The 18,457-nt window shown below is 46.9% G+C and overlaps 1 protein-coding gene across 1 annotated transcript in view; it reads left to right on the top strand.

Annotated features, from left to right (window-relative positions):
* The window catches only part of LOC121533891 (rho GTPase-activating protein 39-like), a 155,363-nt gene that overhangs the window by 89,293 nt on the left and 47,613 nt on the right, over positions 1-18,457 (top strand). The gene's annotated exons all lie outside the window — the stretch shown is intronic.

The raw sequence follows: 18,457 nt of genomic DNA, 5'->3' as shown, positions 1-18,457 counted from the left end.
CCCCCCCCTAAAAAATTATTGGGGGTGCCTCTCGTCCTTCCGACGATGGCACTGCTGACGCCGCTGCTCCTCTCCTGCCTGGTTCTCCCCCTTCATAGCCCTCCGGTACCGGACGGCCTCCTCCTCGGTAATCTGCCCCCAACCGAGGAGGACATCCACCAGAGTCACCTCCTGCGTGTGTTCCTGGACACGCTGCTTGGTCTTGGTATGGTGGGTTTTTCTGTCACGATCGTCGTTACAGGAAGCGGACCAAGGCGCAGCGTGTGAAATAAACATGACTTTATTTAATTAAAGTTTCGAACTACAAACAAAACACGACTCGTGAAGTCCACGGTTACACTGACCGAATAAGGAACAAAAACCCACAACACCCAAGAGAAAACACACAGTTTAAATATGGCTCCCAATCAGAGACAACCAGCCGACAGCTGACACTCGTGGCCTCTGATTGGGAGTCACACATGCTAACATAGACATAGACAACCTAGAACAACCCGCATAGAAAATGAACACATAGAATGCACACACCCTGGCTCAACATATAGAGTCCCAGAGCCAGGGTGTGACAGTATGGCTATAGATTGACTGCATTGTTTGAATGGAACTTTGGCATATTGGCAGTTAATTTGAAACATTTATGGAATAATTCCTTTAAAACTGTCTGGCTAGCTAGCTAACACACATACAGTGCAGATACATTCTTCACATTCATTGTTTTACACAATATCTTATCACAGCACTGGCAAACCATGGTTGACCAACTCCCTACCAACATGGCTGACTTTTGAACCATCATAAGAAGGTTTATGACCATTCTAGTATTCTAATTCTATGACTATGACAGACCACTGGCCCACTGATAACATCACCACTATCCAAGATTACTCACAAGTCCCAATGTTACACCAGCAGGACACATTTGTAGCAGGATTACATTGGACTTGGGAGTTTACCATACAGTGCATTCGGAAAGTATCAGACCCCTTGACTTTTTAAAAACGTTTTGTTACGTTACAGCCTTATTCTAAAATGGATTAAATTGTTTTTTCCCCTCATTAATCTAAACGCAATACCCCATAATGACAAAGCAAAAACAGGTTTTTATAAATTTTGCAAATGTATAAAATAACAAAAACTTAAATATCACATTTACATAAGTATTCAGACCCTTTACTCAGTACTTTGTTGAAGCACTTTTGGCAGCGATTACAGCCTTGAGTCTTCTTGGGTATGACGCTACAAGCTTGGCACACCTGTATTTGGGGAGTTTGTCCCATTCTTCTCTGCAGATCCTCTCAAGCTCTGTCAGGTTGGATGGGGAGCGTCGCTGCACAGTTATTTTACACAGGAAGCGGCACAGGTCCTAATCCAGGCACTTGTCATCTCCCGTCTGGATTACTGCAACTCGCTGTTGGCTGGGCTCCCTGCCTGTGCCATTAAACCCCTACAACTCATCCAGAATGCCGCAGCCCGTCTGGTGTTCAACCTTCCCAAGTTCTCTCACGTCACCCCCCTCCTCCGCACACTCCACTGGCTTCCAGTTGAAGCTCGCATCCGTTACAAGACCATGGTGCTTGCCTATGGAGCAGTGAGGGGAACGGCACCTCCGTACCTTCAGGCTCTGATCAGTCCCTACACCCAAACGAGGGCATTGCGTTCATCCACCTCTGGCCTGCTGGCTCCCTTCCTCTGCGGAAGCATAGTTCCCGCTCAGCCCAGTCAAAACTGTTCGCTGCTCTGGCACCCCAATGGTGGGAACAAGCTCCCTCACGACGCCAGGACAGCGGAGTCACTCACCACCTTCCGGAGACATTTGAAACCCCACCTCTTTAAGGAATACCTGGGATAGGATGAAGTAATCCTTCTACCCCCCCCACCCCCTAAAAAAAAAAAAAAAAAAATTGTAAAGTGGTTAACCCACTGGCTATAGGGTGAATGCACCAATTTGTAAGTCGCTCTGGATAAGAGCGTCTGCTAAATGACTTAAATGTAAATGTAATGTTATTTTCAGGTCTCTCCAGAGATGTTAGATCGGGTTTAAGTCCGGGCTCTGGCTGAGCCACTCAAGGACATTCAGAGACTTGTCTCGAATCCACTCCTGCGTTGTCTTGGCTGTGTGCTTAGGGTCATTGTCCTGTTGGGAGGTGAACCTTCGCCCCAGACTGAGGTCCTGAGTGCTCAAGCAGATTTTCATGAGGGATCTCTCTGTACTTTGCCCCGTTCATCTTTCCCTCGATCCTGACTAGTCTCCCAGTCCCTGCCTCTGAAAAGCATCCCTACTAATTGATGCTGCCATCACCATGCTTCACCGTAGGGATGGTGCCAGGTTTCCTCCAGACGTGACGCTTGGCATTCAGGCCTAAGAGTTCAATCTTGGTTTCATCAGACCAGAGAATCTTGTTTTTCATGGTCTGAGAGTCCTTCAGGTGCCTTTTGGCAAACTCCAAGCAGGCTGTCATGTGCCTTTTACTGAGGAGTGGCTTCCGTCTGGCCACTCTACCATAAAAGCCTAATTGGTGGAGTGCTGCAGAGATGGTTGTCCTTCTGGAAGGTTCTCCCATCTCCACAGAGGAACTCTGGAGCTCTGTCAAAGTGACCATTGGGTTCTTGGTCACCTCCCTGACAAAGGCCCTTCTCCCCCAATTGCTCAATTTGGCCGGGTGGCCAGCTCTAGGAAGAGTCTTGGTGGTTCCAAACTTCTTCCATTTAAGAATGATGGAGGCCACTGTGTTCTTGTTGAGCTTCAATGCTACAGATATTTTTTGGAACCCTTCCCCAGATCTGTGCCTTGACACAATCCTGTCTCGGAGCTCTACGGACAATTCCTTCGACCTCATGGCTTAGTTTTTGCTCTGACTGTCAACTGTGGGACCTTATATAGACTGGTGTGTGCCTTTCCAAATCATGTCCAATCAATTGAATTTACGACAGGTGGACTCCAATCAAGTTGTAGAAACAGCTCAAGGATGATCAATGGAAACAGGATGCACCTGAGCTCAATTTCGAGTCTCATAGCAAAGGGTCTGAATGCTTATTTAAATAAGGTATTTTTTATTTATTTTTTATAAAACCTGTTTCCGCTTTGTCATTATAGACTATTGTGTGTGGTTTGATGAGGAAAACAAATAATTTAATCAATTTTAGAATAAGGCTGTAACGTAACAAAGTGTGGAAAAAGGGAAGGGCTCTGAATACTTTCCGAATGCACTGTATGTGGACTGTGGACATACAGTACTGGGCTGTTTCCGTGGCTGTGTCTGTTTGTGTTTCTGTTTGTTTGCGTGCCTGTAAGAATAAAAGTAATCTAGATTACAGGAGACAGTACAGATTCTCCTGTACACTGTGTTCTGTAAGTATCTGTATCTTATTGATAGTGCCGTATTGCTTGTTACCATAAAGAAATTGCTAACGTCAAGCAGATTTAGTTGTCTTTTCAAGGCCAACCGCCAGGCAAGAATAGAACGGCTGAATCCCAAATGGCACCCTATTCCCTATATAGTGCACTATTGACCAGGGAATACGTGCCATTTTGGACGCAGACCATGTCTGATAGAGCAGCTCTATCAACAGCATTTAAATGGAAATGACTCGAGGAGAGAGAAGAGGAGAGAGAGAGGAAGGAGAGGAGAGAGAGGATGATTGTCACGACATCCAATCAGAATATGGTTATTCAAATCACTTATATTTATATGGAAATATGTCTATTTATATTATCCGCTGTTTGGAGAATGTCAGACTGCCCTTTCTGTCTGTTTGTAAAATGCCTCCATGGACTGGACAGTCTCTATCAGTGGTACTTATTGTGGAAACTGATATTGAGTCATGGGTCCTCCAGCAGTAACATTAGCATCCAAGTCACGACCTATGTTGTACTACTGATAGCTAGTATATTTTCCCCATCCAGCTACTCTCCAAATCCTTCTCCAACACTCTGAACATAGAGACAACAAGAGGTTAGTAGCATCCTAACCTCGCGAGGAGATCTCAGAGAAAATATGCAAGTGTTTTACATAATTTAGGCTGAATGTTCAGGAATCAGGACAGACTATTTATCCTACTGTATCTTCTTGTTCTCTCTATGGGCACTCACAGATTTCTATGAGCGTGAAGTTGAATCTCAAAAGTATCGATCTTGATCTCCTCTCCCAATAATAATAATAACTTTATTAGTGTATTGTATTGTCATTTTTTATTTTTATCCCCGATTTGTTTTATCTTGTCTCATCGCTGCAACTCCCCAACGGGCTCGGGAGAGGCAGAGGTGGAGTAATGCGTCCTCCGAAACATCACCTGCCTAACCGTGCTCCTTAACAGCCTCTAGCTTAACCCGAAAGCCAGCCGCACCAATGTGTCGGAGGAAACATCGTTCAACTGGCGACCGAGGTCAGCCTGCAGGCACCCGGCCCGCCACAAGGAGTCGCTAGAGCGCAATGAGCCAAGTAAAGCTCCACCGGCCAAACCCTTCCCTAACCCGGACGACTCTGGGCCAATTGTGCGCCGTCCTATAGGACTCCCGGCCACAGCCGGTTGTGGCACAGCCCAGGGATGAACCCGGATCTGTAGTAATGCCGCTAGCACTGCGATAGCTAATTAAAATCATACAGTCATTTAGCAGACGCTTATATCCAGATCAACTTACAGGGTCAAATTAGGGTTAAGTGCCTTGCTCACGGGCACATTGGCAGAGTTTTCACTTAGACGGCTCGTGGATTCGAACCAGCGACCTTTTGGTTACTGGCCCAATGCTATTAACTGCTAGGCTGCCTGTCGCCCTAGATTAAAAGCATCTTTATGAAAGTATGTCTCCAGCAGGGAGCTCTCAATGCTCTCCTCTCCCTCTGACTTATTGAGAAGGAAACAAGGAGAGAGGACACAATGAATAGAAAGATGTTTTAAGATTCACCGTGCATCTACTTGGCTCCATAAGCTCTCTGTCCGTCTGTCCTGTGTGTGTAGGGGGAGTGGAGAGTAACTCAGGGAAAACTGGGTCGTTTGTAACACTGCCTAATCGACCAATTACTCGCCTATTAAATATTCTCTCTGCTTCAAACACACACAGACACACACAGACACACACACACGCATCTCCATTTAACACGGTGCTGGTCCATCTGATGAATGACGCAATGACACACACACAAACAGCCACGCTCTGTGCCCCTGAATCTGATACTAACACTACCTCTAGCCCCAGAGAACGCTATAGCCAGTCTCCTTCCTGTGGACTGATGAGGCTGGGGCTTAGAGGTCAAAGGTGACTCCTGCAGCCTGGTGCTTCTGGTTCTCTGTCTGCTTGGCCTGTCTGTGTGTATGTGTGCGTATGTGTGTGTATCTGTGTGTGTGTGTGTGTGTGTGTGTGTGTGTGTATGTATGTGTGTGTGTGTGGTGTTACCGTGCTCTGCATCACCAGCCAACCATGACAAAAGAGGACGGTGGCTCTTATATACTACCACTACAATGTAATGAGGGAGAGAGATGGAGGAAGAGGAGGGTGGAGGAAGGGAGGGATGCAACAGAGGCGATATCTAGAGAGAGGATGGGTATATGGATGGCAAGAGAGAGGTAAAAGAAAAAGACAAGGAGAGAGAGGAAATGAAAGGAGGATATATTTAGAACAAGAGACAGAAAATACGGGATAGAGAAAAGAGAGGTTCATTTGGAGGTGGCTAGGTTGTTAAGCTGAGTATGGCAGGATTTTAAAAGTCCCTTTTTTCCCCAACAGCTTTTTGTCTGTCAGCAGAGAGAGGGAGAACAGCAGCCAGGCCAATTAAAGGGAATCACAATCTAACACAACTTAGGGCTGTGATGGTCATGGAATTTTGGATGACGGTTATTGGTCAGCCAAATGACTGCGGTCTACGTTATAATCGTTGGAAGTAAAAAAAAAAAAGACAAATTTCTCCTCTCCTCTGCTCCTGACTGCATGTGCTGCTGCTGCAGGGGGGGAGGCATTGCCTAGGCAACCAAAGACTCCTTTGCTACAACACCTTGCTTGTTTCAGCAAGGAGCAACAAAGTTGTAAAGAGTCCATGTTACCGTGGAAACGGACTCAAGGCCACATCATTAAAAAAAAAAGACGGTTATTTTATGTTTATGACAGTCTTCATCCATAACCGTCGGTTATACGGTAATTGTCACGATCGTCAGGGAGAGACCAATGCGCAGCGTGTTGAACGAACATACTTTAATTAGTTAAAGTGTCAACAAAATACAAAACAAGAAACGACTCGTGAAGTCCACGGTATCAATGACCGAACACGGAACAAAAACCCACAAACACAAAGGGAAAACATACAGTTTAAATATGGCTCCCAATCAGAGACAACCAGCCAAACAGCTGACACTCGTTGCCTCTGATTGGGAGTCACTCAGGCAAACATAGAATACACAACCTAGAACAACCAACATAGAAACAGAACACATAGAATGAACACACCCTGGCTCAACATATAGAGTCCCAGAGCCAGGGTGTGACAGTACCCCCCCCTAAAGGCGCGGACTGCGACCGCGCCTCAATAAGAGCAAAACAGGGGAGGGCTGGGTGGGCATACCTCCTCGGCGGCGGTTCTGGCTCCGGCCTTGCCCACCACCCTCCAATAAACCCCCCATAGCGCCCCTGGTCCGGTCTGGCCCCGCTGGCTGGAGCTGACCTGGGACGTAGCAGGAGCGGCTAGCTTCAGCTCCGTTGTGGAGCAGTTGAGCGGTACCTGATTTGGCACCGAGGACCCAGGCACGGGTTGTGCCGGACTGAACGACGCGCACCCCTGGCTTGGTGCGTGAGGCAGAACTGACCGGACCGGGCTGACGATGCGCACCCCTGGCCTGGTGCGTGGAGCAGCAACGGCCGGACCGGCTGACGATGCGCACCTCTAGCTGGTGCGTGGAGCCAGAACGGGCCTCACCGGACTGACGACTCGCACCCCTGGCTTGGTGCGAGTAGCAGGAACGGGCTGGACCAGGCTGACGACTCGCACCCCTGGCTTGGTGCGAGTAGCAGGAACGGGCTGGACCAGGCTGACGACTCGCACCCCTGGCTTGGTGCGAGTAGCAGGAATGTTCTGGACCAGGCTGACGACTCGCACCCCTGGCTTGGTGCGAGTGGCAGGAACAGGCCGGGCCGGGCTGGCGACTCGCACCCCTGGCTTGGTGCGAGTGGCAGGAACAGGCCGGGCCGGGCTGGCGACGCGCACCGTAGACTTGGTGCGAGTGGCAGGAACAGGCCGGGCCGGGCTGGCGACGCGCACCGTATACTTGGTGCGACTGGCAGGAACAGGCCGGGCCGGGCTGGCGACTCGCACCCCATACTTGGTGCGAGTGGCAGGAACAGGCCGGGCCGGGCTGGCGACGCGCACCGTATACTTGGTGCGAGTGGCAGGAACAGGCCGGGCCGGGCTGGCGACGCGCACCGTAGACTTGGTGCGTGGAGCAGGGACAGGCCGGACTGGGCTGGCGACGCACACCGTAGGCTTGGTGCGTGGAGCAGGGACAGGCCGGACCGGGCTGGCGACGCACACCGTAGGCTTGGTGCGTGGAGCAGGGACAGGCCGGGCTGGGCTGTCGACGCACACCGTAGGCTTGGTGCGTGGAGCAGGGACTGGCCGGGCTGGGCTGTCGACGCACACCGTAGGCTTGGTGCGTGGAGCAGGGACTGGCCGGACTGGGCTGGCGACGCACACCGTAGGCTTGGTGCGTGGAGCAGGGACAGGCCGGACCGGGCTGGCGACGCACACCTTAGGCTTGGTGCGTGGAGCAGGGACAGGCCGAACCGGGCTGTGGAGACGGATAGGAGCCCTGGAGTGAAGAGCGGCCACCACCCGTCCTGGCTGAATGCCTACCCTCACACACTCTGTGTGAGGCATCCGCACAGGACGTACAGGGCGGTGTATCCGTAACCTGGTGGCCTCCAGAATCCGCCCCTCTTTTGCCTCCGTCAGCCCCGTCGTCCATGCCGTGTGCCCCCCCCTAAAAATCTTCTGGGGTTGCCTCTCGACCGCCCGACGACGACCCTGATCACGCCGTTGCTCCTCTCTACGGCGCGCCTCCACCGTCTCTTCTCCCGGCGCCTCCTCCCATGTCCAGCCCAAGAGCTGCCCCTGGACACGCTGCTTGGTCGTTGCATGGTGGGTTTTTCTGTCACGATCGTCATAGGGAACAGACCAAGGCGCAGCGTGATGAACAAACATACTTTAATTAGTTAAAGTTTAAACATGAATACCAAAACAAGAAACGACTCGTGAAGTCCACGGTATCAATGACCGAACACGGAACAAAAACCCACAAACACAAAGGGAAAACAGACAGTTTAAATATGGCTCCCAATCAGAGACAACCAGCCAAACAGCTGACACTCGTTGCCTCTGATTGGGAGTCACTCAGGCAAACATAGAATACACAACCTAGAACACCCAACATAGAAACAGAACACATAGAATGAACACACCCTGGCTCAACATATAGAGTCCCAGAGCCAGGGTGTGACAGTAATTGTGCATGCCCTAAACACAACACCGCCCTATAGACACTTCAATAGGGATGGGATCTACTGTAGGAAGCCTCCCAGTCGTCCTTTTCTAATAATGGCTTCTTCACTCACTGTGGGCCTCATTAGCTAGGGAAGGCCAGCTTCATTCATTCAACCAGACAGACTGTGTTAGTAGGACTGAGTCTATGTGTCTATGCATGACTGAATATGCACGAGTGATCTAAAAGTGTGTGTGTGTGTGTGTACCTCTCTGTCTCTTTGGGGGCCACTTGAGTGGTCCCCTCCCTGCCTGTTCTAAAGTGTCCCTCTGGGGGACATGAGACCCTCTACAGCCACACACACACATACAAACACACACACACACACACACACACACACACACACACACACACACACACACAGGAGGGCTGTCAATCAAATATTGATGAGGGGAGGTCTGTAACCCTCATTAACACAGACCTCCTACCCACCTTCACACAGTGTGATCTCTATGGTACAGTAACAGTAATCTAGTGGGGCTTTTGCTGATCCTGAGGTCTATTGATCCCTTGGTGATCACTCTCTGTCTCTGACAGGTAGACTACAGCAAGGGACCATGCACACACATTACACTACACGCACACACACACACACACACACACACACACACACACACACACACACACACTATTGAGAGCCAATCAAATCAAATCAAAATAAATTGTCACATACACATGTTTAGCAGATGTTATTGCGGGTGTAGCGAAATGCTTGTGTTTCTAGCTCCAACAGTGCAGTATATCTAACAATTCACAACAATACACACAATACACACAACCTAAAAGTTAAATAATGGAATAAAAGAATATATAAATATTATAAATATTAGGATGAGCAATGTCGGAGTGGCATAGACTAAAATACAGTAGAATAGAATGCAGTATATACATATGAGATGAGTAAAGCAAAAAGATGTAAACATTATTAGAGTGACTAGTGTTCCATTATTAAAGTGGCCAGGGATTTCAAGTCTATGGGGCAGCAGCCTCTAAGATGCAGGGTTACGTAACCGGGTGGAAGCCGCCTAGTGATGGCTATTTAACAGTCTGATGGCCTTGAGATATAATCTCTTTTTCAGTCTCTCGGTCCCAGCTTTGATGCACCTGTACTGACTTCGGCTTCTGGATGATAGCGGGGTGAACAGGCAGTGGCTCGGGTGGTTGTTGTCCTTGATGATCTTTTTGGCTTTCCTGTGACATCAGGTGCTGTAGGTGTCCTGGAGGTAAGGTAGTTTGCACCCGGTGATGCGTTGGGCAGACCGCACCACCCTCTGGGGGTGGTGCAGTTGCCGTACCAGGCGGTGATACAGCCCGACAGGATGCTCTCAATTGTGCATCTGTAAACGTTTGTGAGGGTTTTAGGTGCCAAGCCAAATTTCTTCAGCCTCCTGTCTGTGTGGGTAGACCATTTCAGATCATCAGTGATGTGTACGCCAAGGAACTTGAAGCTTTCAACCTGCTCCACAGCGGTCCCGTCGATGTGGATAGGGGCGTGCTCCCTCTGCTGTTTCCTGAAGTCCACGATCAGCTCCTTTGTTTTGTCGACATTGAGGGAGAGGTTATTTTCCTGGCACCACACTCCCAGGGTCTTCACCTCTTCTCTGTAGGCTGTCTCGTCATTGTTGTTAATCAATACGGGAATCAATATCATATCACTGTATTCTTAAAAATGTTTATGGTATTTGAGGGTATTTGATGTTTCTGAATAATACAAGTTCTACATACAGTATACTTTATGGGTAGTGCATGACCCTAGGATGCCAACAAATACATTCTAAGTGGGCTTTCTCCACTCTGATTGCTTTATACTGTTCAACCAAACTTTAACCCAAAATAATAGGGGACAAAACTGACAATGAAGTAGTTATATTTGAAGAACATTGCATAGGAATCAAAATCCTCTTTTGTAGCCTCTTACTCTGGTACTTGACCAATGGTTTCCATTTGAATAGTTATTTATTCACTTCCAGCATAAAAAATAAAAACATTTCCTGCACTAATTTGTTATCATGTACACGCTGTGTCACATTTATTTGTCTTAGTATGCCTCTATTTCCTGCCTCTACTGTAGATTTTCGGCTTCAGTTGCAGTTCTTACTTTTGCCACTATGGGTAGTTGGTCGATTTCAGGGGATCTATTTGGCAAGCTGTCCCTCCCGAAGTTGTTGACTTGTTGTGCTAGAAAGTTATCTAGTGTGTGTGAGTGTGAGTGTGATGATGAGGGGATCACACCCCTTACCAAAGTCCCTAGACCAGGGATGGGTAACTCCAGTCCTCGGGGGCAGGAGTGGTGTCACACTTTTTCCCCATCCCTAGCAAACACAGCTGATTAAACTAATTGCATTCTAAACTGAAGATCAGTCTGTCTTTCATATAGTTCTCAGTATAACATCACACACTGCATCTGGAGAGACGGACAGAGATCTAAAACAACGCAGAACACACATCACAAAGATCATCAGCCTTTGATACGCCACATGCAGGAGTACACACACACTGTGCACACACACACAGACACACACACACTTGAAAAGTGTACAAACAGGCCTATTTGCTGTGTGTCATGTAGAATGGGATGTGTCATGTACAATGGGAGGGGGCCAACAGATAACGACATCATCGCTTAGATCATGTCTGTGTGACAGAGAGCAGAGGACTGTGGGAGGTTACATGAGGGGGAGGGGAGAGAGAGAGAGAGAGAGATTGTGTGTGTGTGTGTGTGTGTGTGTGTGTGTGTGTGTGTGTGTGTGTGTGTGTGTGTGTGTGCGTGTGTGCGTGCGTGCGTGCGTGCGGTACTGTGGAAGCACTGAAATCCTATTTATTTTCTCGCCAGCAGAAAGCTCTTAACCTGTCAGGAGTCAGATGAGTCAGTCTGACTGGGAGAGAAATGCATCCAGGCATCTACACACACACACACACACACACACACACAGCTCCTCACAACACTACATTTACATAGCTAAAAATATATCAAGTGTTTAAGCCATTTTACAGATAGGGAGGGAGGGAGGGAGGGAGGGAGGGAGGGAGGGAGGGAGGGGAGGCGAGGGGAGGGAGGGAGGGAGGGAGGGAGGGGAGGGTACGGAGGGAGGGAGGGAGGGAGGGAGGGAGGGAGGGAGGGTGGAGGTGAGGGAGGGAGGGAGGGAGGGAGGGAGGGAGGGAGGGAGGGAGGGAGGGAGGGAGGGAGGAAAAGCCAATCAGCAGTAATAGTGTTAATGAGACTGCAGATCTCTACTTTTGTCTCGTGCCTCTCTTCCCTCAGACTGTATGAGTGTGATGTGATTATCTCAAATCAAATCAAATCAAATTGTATTTGCCACATGCGCCGAATACAACAGGTGTAGACATTACAGTGAAATGCTTACTTACAAGCCCTTAACCAACAATGCATAATAAAAAAATTAAAGAAATAGAAAATAGAAAAAGTGTTAAGTAAAAAAATTAACACAAATAACTAAAGAGCAGCAGTAAAATAAAATAACAGTAGGGAGGCTATATATACAGGGGGGTACCGGTGCAGAGTCAATGTGCGGGGGCACCGGCTAGTCGAGGTAATTGAGGTAATATGTACATGTGGGTAGAGTTAAAGTGACTATGCATAAATAATAAACAGAGTAGCAGCAGCGTAAAAGAGGAGGATGGGGTGGGGGTGGGGGGGCAGTGCAAATAGGCTGGGTAGCCATGATTAGCTGTTCAGGAGTCTTATGGCTTGGGGGTAGAAGCTGTTGAGAAGCCTTTTGGACCTAGACTTGGCGCTCCGGTACCGCTTGCCGTGCGGTAGCAGAGAGAACAGTCTATGACTAGGGTGGCTGGAGTATTTTGAGGGCCTTCCTCTGACACCGCCTGGTATAGAGGTCCTTGATGGCAGGAAGCTTGGCCCCAGTGATGTACTGGGCCGTACGCACTACTCTCTGCAGTGCCTTGCGGTCGGAGGCCGAGCAGTTGCCATACCAGGCGGTGATGCAACCAGTCAGGATGCTCTCGATGTTGCAGCTGTATTTTTTGAGGAACTGAGGACCCATGCCAAATCTTTTCAGTCTCCTGAGGGGGAATAGGCTTTGTCATGCCCTCTTCACGACTGTCTTGGTGTGTTTGGACCATGATAGTTCGTTGGTGATGTGGACACCAAGGAACTTGAAGCTCTCAACCTGTTCCACTACAGCACTGTCGATGAGAATGGGGGCGTGCTCAGTCATGGGTGAACAGGGAGTACAGAAGGGGACTGAGCACGCACCCCTGAGGGGCCCCCGTGTTGAGGATCAGTGTGGCAGATGTGTTGTTACCTACCCTTACCACCTGGGGGCGGCCCATCAGGAAGTCCAGGATCCAGTTGCAGAGTGAGGTGTTTAGTCCCAGGATCCTTAGCTTAGTGATGAGCTTTGAGGGCACTATGGTGTTGAACGCTGAGCTGTAGTCAATGAATAGCATTCTCACGTAGGTGTTCCTCTTGTCTGATGGCATATTGAAGGGAATCTGATCTGATTAGGGGGTCAGAGAGAGGAGGGGGCGCTGAGGTCCCTCATTCCCCACTCCAGACTCTGTACCCCCTCTCTGTACCCCAATTCCTTCAAATCCTGTTTAGAGGGCTCACAAGAGAACCAGAACACACACGAACACACAAGAAAATGCTAACAGCTGAGAACTGTTAGCTAACTCTCTAGCACAGCAAGTCAACGACTTTGGGAGGGCAAGCTTGCCAAATAGACCCCTGGAAATTGGCCGACTACTAATTATTCTCCTGAAGATGTTTTGTTGTTGTTGATGAAATAGAGGCATACTAAGACAAAATAAACGTGACACATTGTGTATATGATAACAAATTAGTGCAGGAAATTAATAAATTGACAAATGCTGGAAGTGAATGCTGGAATTGAAGAAATCACTATGCAAATGGCAACCATTGGTTGAGTACCAGAGTTTGAGGCTACAAAATATCGTTTTGATTTGGCCATATCGCCCAGCCACACACACACTCACACAGCCAGGCATCCCCAGTTGAGTCAGCTATGTGTCTGTCTGTCAGATGTGAGAACAGATGTGTGATGTGATGATGAATGAGATCAGACAGAATCCTATTTGGCCTTTAGAGACAGAGGAGAGGAGGGACTAGACCGATTCAGCCTGTGATTGGTTGGGCTGTTACTCTGGGCGAATCCTATCCAGGCTGTGATTGGCTTGTCGTGGCCTGTCTAGACTGTGATTGGCTGGGCGTGGCCTATCCAGGCTATGATTGGCTAGGCGTGGCCCAGTGTCTTATAAAGTGGATTAGAGCCATGGTTATGGATGACCCTCCCTCTATAATCTGATTAAATTAGACTAGATTAGATTAGCAATGGATACAGGATTAACAGCTAATTAGGGGATATAACAGCAGTGACTCCCCTTTATTCTATCAGCTGGGTTTGGGGAAAACCTCACCCACTGTTTCACCCATACTATCGGTGCTTAGATTTGATGGATGGGATACACAAACAGTTGAGTGGTATACACACACACAAACACACACACACATCTAGGGCCCTATAAAATCTCCGATGCTAAGAACATTAAAGATGCACTATGCAGAAATCACTCCACCATTTCCTGGTTGCTAAAATTCTAATAATTCACCTAATTTCAGTTTATGTGACAAAACAAGCAGGTTTAGTGTAGAAAATCATTGCACCATCTAAACCGCTGTGAAATATATTTTCCATGACCAAAAATAAGTTGGTGTACAAAACATTAAGTAAAAGAGCAAAAACGAAACGTAAGAATGGGAAGCATAGAAATAGTACACATAGAACAGATATACCGCTTCTTAGACTTGCTTTCAATGAGAATGACATATCTATAATGCACATTTCTATGTGAAATTGGTCGGGTCACCCAAAAAGTTACATATTGTAGTTTTAAAGGGAAGATTGCAGAATTAGGTTGCTTTTAAACATTCTGATTGGTTCCATCATTCCAACTAAAGTCCCAATACAACATATCACTTTACATTTGTATTTTGGATGAAATGTATTTTTATCTGAATTTGACCGAACACATGTCGGAAAAGCGTTCGGAAAAGTGACGTCAAGAGAACAACACATGAGTGAATACAACAAAGGAGTGAAGCCACTGTCCACATAAGACAGGAAAGACCAACATCATCCCAAGTCGTCATTTAAAAATATATATATATTTTGGCACTCTGAATAAAGCCAACTTATCATCTGACCATATCGTGTAATTTCTTTATTCCTTATCAGCATTTTTTTATTTTTTGGTACTGTTACACAAAATCAAGATAAACCTTTACAATCATAGTAGACATTGAACGTCTATAACCAAACTGGCTAAAACTGTTTTTGGCCACATGCTAAACCTGAGTGCTAACGTTACTAATGTTACAAGCAGCAGTAACAGTAAATCCAGGTACAATGGCTAACACAAACATTGGTTACCATGATATCCTGCAAGTTATATAGGCCAATAAAGATCAGGCAGTTCAGCAAAAATAAAGACATACCTTGAAATAAACAATTACATTAATCCGATTGGTATTTGACCATTCATTTCTACAAAACGTGCAGTGTTGATGGAGTTGTTGTAGCTTGCTTACTCCATCCCCGAACACCATGCTAAATCAGAGTGGGTCAGTTCGTTTTTTGTGGCCCAGTGCACTTAGATAGCTTTCTATCTCCGTTTTATATACTCTTCTAGCAACATAACATGACAAAACTCTTTGGGCACTTCAGTACCTACTTACCATTCTCCTAAGAAGGGTGTAATTGCAGACCGCGACTAGAGTCGTTTTCTGATATAAGCATTTCTTGATATCAAGTTACACCCATGGCCATTTCTTTCGTGTCGGGACAACAGTTGTTTACAACTGTAGCATTATAGCTAACCCTAACCCTATTCCTAACCTTAACCTCAGTCTCCTAACCTGCCACGCTAATTCACCTAACCTGCCACGTTAATCATCCTAACCTGCTATAAAAACAAATTATCTTTGTCTTCTTGGGAATTTCCAGCAGAGTAGACGCTTTTTGGCATATTGCTGCCTTTCTCAGTTCAGAATGTAAATGCCACATTGTAAAATAAAATATATAATAATAATATGTAAAAGGGGAATGGAAAAAAACGTATATTGCACCACCATCTAACCCTGCACCTATACACTATCCCCCAAAACTCATCACCCCATCCCACTACTTGGCCCTAAACGATCCTTCACCAGAACGTCGGCCTGGGAGGATGGAACCCCTTCTCTCAAAACTTCCTGATCTTCTGTACTAAAATCTCTCACACCCAAATATTTCTCTGCTGCTGCAACTACCACATCTATCTTCTGTGATTTCCACTCCTTCAGTGCAGTGCAGTTGATCACTGTGACTATAAACGCAAGAAATCCAACCTTATTAAAACTCATCCTCTCTGACGGTCTGCAACACACCATATTCATTCGCCTCCATCACCGAAGCCACCAGCAGGCTGTTCCTTTCTTGGCGTTAAAGCCGCAATGTATTGTTTGTACATGCGTTTTTGATAAATGTAATTCAAATTGCGAAAATATAAGTTTATAATGAGATTTTTTTTTTTTACTTGTATAAAGACCTTTCAAATGGAATATAATCAATCTTCTGTACGTTGTTAGATTTGTGGAATATATATCGTACAACCTTTCCGTTAAAACGTAATTCAACAATATTCAAAAATGTATTGAACTTATTAGTAGGGAATCAACTAAATGTATTGAAAATTCATTAATAAGTTTATCATAAGCCATGAACAGAATGCATCAGTGATTCGTATTTCCTGCAACTTTCTGAAGAGGCAAGGAGAATGTCCCTGTCTGTGTGTGTGCGATGTGTCTACCACTTTGTGCAGCCAGTAGCGATAATGCTTTGCATTATTGTGGACATTGAACATCCAATTTAGTTGTTCTTCTATTGAAAAAGTTGGATTTATGAGCGAAAAACAGAAGAAACAGGAAAACGGAAACAGACAAATCAAAACGGACAAAATGGAATCAGGCAAAAAATACAACTGAGGGGGGGTCCAAGTATAGTTCCCTATACTTACCTGTCTGTCTTTCTGCCCTCTCTTTGTCCACAAACCCCTTTACCGCTATTCTTTCTAACTCTCTCTCCTCCTCCTCTCTCTCTCTCTCTCTCTCTCTCTCTCTCTCTCTCTCTCTATCTCTCTCGCTCTCTCTCTCCCTCTCTCTCTCCCTCTCTCTCTCTCTCTCTCTCTCTCTCTCTCTCTCTCTCTCTCTCTCTCTCTCTCTCTCTCTCTCTCTCTCTCTCTCTCTCTCTCTCTCTCTCTCTCTCTCTCTCTCTCTCTCTCTCTCTCTCTCTCTCTCTCTCTCTCTCTCTGTGTGCATTTCTACTGTATTCCTGCTGCATTCCACTGACTCTCTCCATCTGTCAGGGATCAGCCCGGTTATCAAAGGTGTGAGTGTGCGTGTGTGTGTGTGTGTATGTGTGGGTATGAGTATGTGTGTGTGAGTAATCTCAGAGCTCTCCCTCTTAGTAATGGCTTCCCTGTGGGAGTCAATGTGACAGCTGCAGTAAAAATGCTGGTCCTACTGCTGGGAATGGCTATGATGCTAACCTGCAGCCCTTCGCAGACCAGGCTCAGTAGGCTGCAATGAACTACACTGCTGGGAATAGGAGGATAATGCTACCATGCTAACCAGCAATATATTATTTAGTAATAGCAGTTCACCAATCCCATTTCAAATACTTTCTTTCTACTTGCTCCTCCTGATATAAGTGTATTCACAACTGTCCCAAACAATAACATTTATCAGGAGTTGACTATAGTATATTTAGCACATATTACTCTATGTCCAATTCCTAGCCAAGGTTGTATTGTATGTAACTGTACTGTGTTTGCTGAGTGCACGTGTCCAACAGGCTGTGATGTGTGACTCATACAGTATAACACAGAGGAGTGGTACTGCTGTTGTGATGAGAGCTGGATATAATGGAGCAGCCATCTGATGTCACACACACCTGTACTCAGAGGCTCTGTGGCCGGGATGGGGAGGGGCTGTGTGTGTGTGTGTGTGTGTGTGTGTGTGTGTGTGTGTGTGTGTGTGTGTGTGTGTGTGTGTGTGTCTGTGTGTGTGTGTGTGTGTGTGTGTGTGTGTGTGTGTGTGTGTCTGTGTGTGTGTGTGTGTGTGTGTGTGTGTGTGTGTGGATGGATGGGGTATTTAATGATGAGGAGGGCTGTAGAGGGCCTCAGAGTGATGTCTCCATCATCCATTATACTCCTACAGCTACAGCAGCATGGGACCCTGGGTAGGCAGTAGGCAGTCTAATGATGGAGGGTCAGCCCTCTCATAGCTTTACACATTCATAACATTATACTATGTCTGACAGAGACTGAGAGAGGGAGAGGGGGGTGGGGGGGTGAAAGGACAAGAGAGGGAGAGAGAGAAGGTGTGAGAGAGAAGGTTTGTGTCTTTGTATTTGAGAAATACACACACACCCAGACACCGTGAGCAGCCCTTGGCAGTGCCCAGCCCAGGTCCATTAGCAGGTTGTCTGTGTGTTATGTGGTGTGGCCTGGATAATGCAGGTTGTTGTCACATCTGACCCATGCAGCTGGCCTCCACAGGAGAGGAGAGGAAGAGGCAGACTCACAGCTGCAGAGAAGCTCAAATGCTGAAGCCAACGTCATGTCTGCAAAGAGGCTCATATAAGCTTTACACCATAGAATTAGGAATTGGAAGAGTAATTTAATAGGATCTCTATGCTTTACACTGTCTGTAACACCTCCTGGGCCTATATCATGTCATGATGCCATAGTACAGTAGTATTCATCTCTTGTCTATTATTTGCTGTACTGTAACATTGTACCCTCGTGGTCAGGTCGTGTTATCAGTAACTTTCCTGGTTATCATTTCTATCCACATCCTGTTTTTATAATCTCAAATCTTCTTCTGACCTCGATCATG

This window comes from Coregonus clupeaformis, chromosome 20 (assembly GCF_020615455.1).
Source record: "Coregonus clupeaformis isolate EN_2021a chromosome 20, ASM2061545v1, whole genome shotgun sequence".
Lineage (NCBI taxonomy): Eukaryota > Metazoa > Chordata > Actinopteri > Salmoniformes > Salmonidae > Coregonus > Coregonus clupeaformis.
Note: the sequence above shows the minus strand (reverse complement) of the source record. Positions and strands in the feature narration are given on the sequence as shown.